This window comes from Heterocephalus glaber, unplaced genomic scaffold (assembly GCF_053883595.1).
Source record: "Heterocephalus glaber isolate CG9 unplaced genomic scaffold, H.glaber_assembly_v1.0 deba00001004, whole genome shotgun sequence".
Taxonomy (NCBI): Eukaryota; Metazoa; Chordata; class Mammalia; order Rodentia; family Bathyergidae; genus Heterocephalus; species Heterocephalus glaber.
Window position 1 is genome coordinate 772020 of NW_028258179.1, and position 6223 is coordinate 778242.

The window sequence follows — 6223 nt, forward strand, 5'->3', positions numbered from 1 at the left end:
CAGCCTAGCCCCTCTGGAAGTCAGAGGCTCTGAGTCCGGGGACCATGAGGACCATGCTGGGAAGAGGCAGACAAGTCCACAGCCCTGAGCTCTGGCGGGAGGGGCGGCAGCACTGGGGCAGGAATGTAACGACCAGGGCATCCTGGCTCACCGGCACCTGGGTCTGGGGATGTCCCACAACAGTGAGCCACTGGGGACCACTCCTGAGGATGCCCGTCCTGCACTGAGGCCCCCAAACCTGAGCCAAGCACGGGAGGATCTGCTTCCGGGAAGGGCGGCCCCAGCACGTAGGACAGCGAGACAGCAGGAAGAGGCACCCGGGGGCCTGTCCTGGAGTGTGAGCCTCACATGGCAGGCAGGGCCCAGCAGCCCAGGTCCCAAGGTGGCAGGAATGGCCTCGTCCCTGTGGGACACAGGACCAAAGTGTGGTGGAGTGGAGTCTCTTCCTTTTCTTGTTTCTCTTTTCCCCTAAAAAGCACCACTTGCCTCTGTCTGTGCAAAGAATAAGGACCCAAAATGAAGACAGGACAGGACGCTCCAGAAGGCTGCCGTCTGGCGGGTGCAGGTGGCCCAGGGTCGCTGTGTGGCCTGTGGAGCATCGGGGTGGGGAGAGGTTTGGCCAGCTGCATCCGTCAAGGGCAAGACGAGGACAAGGTTGGCTAGGGGTGGCCGCAGGGCGGCCTGTCCCCAAGCTCTGGGCCTCAGCTGGGCAGGGGACTGCATAGAAATGAAAAGCAGAAGTCAGTGGTGGGCACGTCCTCCTCATGCGAGGCCTGGCTGGTGGTTTCTGCTTCCGCAGCAGATGCAGAGGCCCCAGCTGGGCAGGCCTCCACCCCTGGGTCCTCCTTGGAGACCATGATCTCCACGCTGCACGTGGGCTCCACCTGCACAGTAATCTGCTGCAGGTCTTCCTCTGCACGTGGCTCCGCCTGGGGCCGGCCATCCTGTCAGGACAACTGCGTGCTCTGCCGAGGCTGCTCTGAGGACTCAGAGGGGAACCACTCAGGGATGGAGAGGGAGGTGGATGACAGGGTCGTGGCTACAGAGCCGGTGGTGGCTTCTTCAAAAGAAGGTGGAGTGCAGGGCAGGAGGTTGGCTGCCCTTTGTCCTCCAGTGTGGAGGTCCTACTGTGCATCTTCTCACTTGCTGGGGATCTGGCGGGCTGAGAAGGCTGCTGTGGGCCCCAGGGGCCTGACAGCCAGGAGGGCACTGTGCCCCTTCTTGGACAGTGAGGACTTCAGGGAGGATTTCTTCTGAAAGACTGTGTTGCTCATGAATTTGAAAAAGAGTTCAGCATAGAAGCTGGGGCGGTGGACAGAGACTGTGTCCCCATTGTGGCCAAGGGCTTTCTAGGTGCACTCGAGCTTCTCAATGAACCTGTAGGACTGCAGGACGTAGAAGATACCTATGTGCAGCAGCAGCCGCTCCCGCATCCATTCACGACTGGGATCCCACCCATCGTGTCATCAGTGTCCATGGCCTCACCGCGCATGGCACCACCCTGGATGGACTCCATGGCGGTGGAGTAGAACGCCTTCTGGCCCCCCGGCCACTTCTCATCGGCCTGCCACTCCCTCTCCTGCTGGTCAATGCTGTGGACCCTGAGCATCAGGCTGTAGCCCATGATCTTGAAGCTCTCCAGCACCAGGCAGTCGCGCTGTAGTGTCTTGACCAGGGCTCCAAGGTGGTGGTGTCTAGCAGCAGCCCCTTGGGCATGTCCTGCATGAAGTCCAGGTCCTTGCAGGTGGGAAGGCTCTTCTCCTTCTCCTTGGAGCATGTAGTTCATGAGCACCACGAGAATGTTCTTGCCACAGTACATGCAGTACAGCCCGTAGAACTTAGGCAGCAGCGTGTGGGGGTTCTGGTTCAGGTTCATGCAGTAGCTGGGCAGCAGCTTCTGTAGGAACTCGGTCTCCTTGTGCATCATGGTCTTGATGATGAACTCTCATCGTCGCTGGTGATGTAGAAGAGGGAGCCGCTGGCACCTGGGTTCGAGAGCTTGATTGAGAGGCTCACTGTACAGTGAGTACAGGTAATCGTCCGGCTGGGTCCCAAAGAGCTCCCAGAAGTAGCGGAAGGCAACTGGAGCATAGGTCTTGAACCGAAAATCCTGAAAGTGGAGGGTGGGGGTGAGGTTGCTGCCCTCACTGTGGAAGAGGGTGCAGGGGTTTGTCTGTGAGGGGTGGTGGCTTTCTGGGCACCTCTAGCACAAATGACATGGGGCTCCTGCTGGGACACAGGGACTCCTAGCCTCTCTTGCAGCTAGGTGTGGTTAAGACAGCATCCTGGGGAAGAAGATGCGTTCCACCATGTCGAAGTCTTGCATGAGGACATCACATTCAGGCTTGGAGCTCAGGTTGCCCACAGCATAGCCGATGCCCAGCTGGATGGCGCCCTTAAGGGTGGAGGATGTGATCATCTTGTAGGCGGTCTTGCCAGACGTGTCCCCCCCTCAGTGCCCCAGCTTCTTTCCATGGCTGGGCTGGGCTGTCCAGTCATTGATGGGGCCTCTGCCAGAGCCGCCTTCTTCTGAGCCAGGCCTGGAGCTGCCCCACTCTCTGATGCCCATGCAACCTGGGTGCTCTCCGCCTCATCAAGCACCTCCAGCTCCACGACTGAGCGCCCCGGAGAAGGCAGTCAGCTGAGGTTGCACCTGAGCTCAGCCGCCGCTGAACAACCTCCATTGTCTTTGATAATTAAGAAAGCACGTTAATGATATAAAAATCCCAGTTTTGTTCCAAACTAGTTAGGGTAGACATTCAAGCGAACAGACCCTCTACCTATGGATGTTCAACCAGCCTGCCATATTGATTGCCATATTGATTGGATAAGATATGCATTCATTCCAAAAAATGTCTACTGAGTATCTACTGTTCAATGCCCTTTTATCACCTTGTATAAGGTAGGTTGGGAAAAGCCAAAAACTCCTAGACAAGTGGCAGAAACAGACAAAAAATAAGTAAATAAATAGCTGGATAATTAAATATGACCTTAGGGGTAGGTCCTAGGTACCTACCTAGATGCCTATAACAACTGATTTCATTAAAAGAACCAGGGAAGTCCTTTCTATGAGAGTATTGGGGCTCCCTCTAATACCCTGAGAAGGATAAGGGGGCATGGTCCAAGGAACCCTTTCAGCAAAATGCTCAGCATAAGTAGGATCCAAGTTACTTAAAATTTCAAAATTTGAGAGATAAGAAGGAAGTACTCTTGTTCTCTCCTTTATTGTCAGAATACAAGATCCCTCTTTTCTGTTTTGGAATACAGACTAGGTCAAGATTAATTAAGTACTAGTTCAGCAGAGCCCTACAATGCCAGAGTCTTTGTTCCCATCTTCAGTCCAGGAGCCTCCAAAATGGCAGGTCCTTCCTCCCACTCAAAGCTGGGCTCTGACACTGGAGCAAAGGACATAACAGAGATGAGGACGAGCTTATCCTGGGCTGGGGCATGGGAAGGGCATGGGAGTTCTTAAGATTTCCTAAATCCATTTTGAACATATATTTTTATTTTTTAAAAAAACCTTCTTTCTCTTCAAATTGAGTATGTTTTTGTGAACTAAACATTCTCATTATTTTTATTTGATAAATATAATAAAAATGAATCTAAACATTCATCAAATCTTTTAACAGGTATTTTTACCAATAACTAATGTGGGATTTTTTGTTTTGTTTTGTTTTTCTATATTGATCCAAACTCTTACAAAAATCCATCATAACTTTTCTCAGATGTCCCCATTTATTGCAGTATTAAAACATCAGTGAACAATAATAGAGAACACCAATCCAGTGAAAAATAAACCAAGGAGCAAAAAACATTTTCCAGTTTTCATGTTTTACAAAATTTTACTTGATCTGTAGGCTATTTTTCAAGTTTTACCCATTATTATTTAAAGCCCCAATATTCTAATGTGTAGAAGCTGACTTTGCTTGAATCTGTGTGAGGAAACAAATGGGTTTTAGTTGACAATGATGCTATAAAACAAAGAACTATGCCAACAAAAGGAAAAGAGAGGCACAATTTGCTGAAGAGAGGATATTTGCATTGATAAGCCAGTCCCTAGCAGGCTCAGTGACAAGATATGCAAATCCTTCGGAAGGCCACTGTTCCCCTCTTCCTAACTTCTCAGCTGCTCTTCATTCACCAGCAAAGAATGGCTTAGGGTTGACTCCACCTGTTGGAGGCACCAACAGGAGATGTGAGGGAAGGAGTAGGCGGGTGGAATATTTGTTCCTAAGGTCATCTGAGATTAGTGGAACCCCTTGACAGAAGGCCACAGCTGCTCTCCTGGCCACCCTGTGTGTTCCTCTTTCTGTGTCTCAGGTCAGCAAGGTGATGAGGACACACATCCCAGAACTCTGTCCAGCCCATGTAGTTCTTTCGTCATCTGCCCATATCCTTCTCAGTATTCTCTTCAGAAAAACCCACAAAAATTATCTTAATAGGTATGTGTCTGTCTGTCTCTTCCAGCATTCTCACCTGAAACACTCATGATTAATTTTTTTTTCTGATGTGTTTTCTTTTTCTCAAATATTTTGACAACTGCAATACCATCAATTTAAAATAATAGTGTAAAATACTGGCAAATTGTTTATGTCTTCAATTTCTGTTTGTACGTATTCCTTTATTTGATTAGCCAAATAGTCCTAAGATTGGTAAAATAATTATTACCAGCTCAATTTTATAGGGTAGAAAATGAAGATTTAGACAAATTAAGTCACTGGACTAAAATCAACATACAGATCCAGGACCCTTTAAGCATGTGATTTCTTCTCCAGGAGCTCTTCCTTAAACCATGCTACCAAAGCAAACTTTAAACAATTAAGGGACATTTGACCTTGGCCACGAGATAGGAACCGTGAGTCTATTGATGGGGTATCTACGTCAGTGGTCTGCCAATTATGGCCCATAGGCCAAAGATGCCGGTTGTCAGCTATGGTAAACAGAATTGAATTGGACACCAGCTACATCTATCCATTCGCCTGTTGTTTAGGCTGTTCCTGCTGCACTTTTCCATATGACCCACAAAACTGTAAATGTTGCTCATCCAGTCCTTTGTAGAAATCTTTTGCTGGTTCTTGATCCCAATAATAAGAAAACACAGAATTTTCTCACAGTTCCATGACTGCAATGTTCAAATTAAATTAATTGTATGTACGAAAGTCCTTTCCAAAGCACATATAAAAGTTCAATCATTTAAGGCCTATTTTTTATTAAACAACAATAAATGTAAATCTATGAATGGTGTTTTTGGAAATTGCATATTAGCCACAATATTAAATTAATCAGTCACAACATTCCAGTTTATGATTTTTCTGTAAAACAACAGCAGATCTTACCTAGTTAGGTTATTTCTTTACAAATTCTTTTTAAATGATATTCTGAAAATAAATTGACTCCAAAGGCATACTAGAAGCAAAACCACTAATATTTTATTATTCTCAGAGAATATGCCAAGTGAAATATGGACACTGAATCAAAACACCAGAACTTTCTAAATTAAAAGTTGATTTTAATTTGGGGGAAGGTAATACTAATGCAGGTGTTACTTTTTGACAACTAATTAATGCATACATCCTCCATTATTTATTTCTATCATATTTTTCTCAGTTCTTTTCGGGTATGAATATAGTGGCTTACATCTGCCTGCAACACGTTACTATCTTTCATCTTTTCTTTAAAAAATCACTATTACAACTTTTTGAATTAGTGAAAATAAATAACATTAGAGAGGTTGGAAATATATATCTTTTTGTGAGGCTTCTGGAAGCCAGAAATTAGAGTAGGCAGCTCCACTTTTCATATGTCCCATTTTTACCCAGAACCATGAACCTGTACAGCCCAGCTTCCCCCTCAGGTGGGTGAACATGATATCCTCATTGGCCAAGTGGAAAAACTCACTTTCCCAGACACATGAATTTAGCCATAGGTAGGCCTGTTACCCAAGCAAGGCCAAATCAGATTCTTTTATGAGGAATGGATATTGATACTGATAGGATGAGATTGTATAGTCTTTGTGACTTTTAACTCTTAAAAGGAATTTGTCACTTATGCCTGACAGAATGTAGATATTCATTCATTGGACAACTATATCTCCAATGCCTGCTCTGTATAAATCCTAAAATCCAGAAGCCTCCACTAGAATGAAGGAAATATTTAGGTGTACTAATCAACTTTCCATTGCTGTGACAATTGCCTGATAACCATAACTTAAATAGAACACATT

At 46.5% G+C, this 6223-nt stretch overlaps 1 pseudogene; it reads right to left on the bottom strand.

Annotated features, from left to right (window-relative positions):
* Nucleotides 1–701: 701 nt before the first annotated feature.
* On the bottom strand, nt 702–2341 carry LOC101723583 (phosphatidylinositol 4-phosphate 5-kinase type-1 gamma-like; annotated as a pseudogene).
* Nucleotides 2342–6223: the final 3882 nt, after the last annotated feature.